This window comes from Myotis brandtii, unplaced genomic scaffold, assembly GCF_000412655.1.
Source record: "Myotis brandtii unplaced genomic scaffold, ASM41265v1 scaffold251, whole genome shotgun sequence".
In the NCBI taxonomy this organism is placed as follows: domain Eukaryota; kingdom Metazoa; phylum Chordata; class Mammalia; order Chiroptera; family Vespertilionidae; genus Myotis; species Myotis brandtii.
In genome coordinates, this window is record NW_005359516.1 from 3,239,785 (window position 1) to 3,240,509 (window position 725).

Genomic DNA, 725 nt, shown 5'->3' on the forward strand with positions numbered 1-725 from the left:
TGTGAACAGCTGCAAACAGCCATCATCCCCTCATCCAGACTGGCCAGGCACCCCAGTGGGGACCCCAACCCTGAAGCAACAAGATGGCGGCTAATTTGCATACTGAAGGCGGGCGGCAGCGGGCAAGGCTGTCCGCAGTCCTGGGACCCAGATCTGTGACCTGGCGGGCGGGGGCACCCCGGGAGGCTGTCCGCAGTCCCGGGACCCAGATCCGTGACCCTGCCGGGCGGGAGGCAGTACTTGAGGCTGCCCACTGTCCTGGGACCCGGATCTGTAACCCTGCCGGGCGGGGTGCAGTGCTTGAGGCTGTCCGCGGTCTGGGACCCAGATCCGTGACCTGGCGGGCGGGGGGCAGCGTGGGAGGCTGTCCGCTGTCCCATGACCTGGATCTGTGACCCTGCCGGGTGGGGGGCACTGCAGGATGCTGTCTGTAGTCCGAGACCCAGATCTGTGACCCTGCCGGGCGGGGGTTAATGCTTGAGGCTGTCCGCGGTCTGGGACCCAGATCCGTGACCTGGCGGGTGGGGTCACCCTGGGAGGCTGTCCGCGGTCCCGGGACCCAGATCCGTGACCCTGCCAGGTGGGGGGCAGCGCTTGAGGCTGTCCACGGTCCCGGGACCCGGATCCATGACCCTTCACGGCGGGGAGGCAGCTCGCACAGGGGCGGATTGGCCGGGGCTGGGCAGGGCAGGACGCCTGGCTTCTGCCCAGCCCCAGTCACTCTG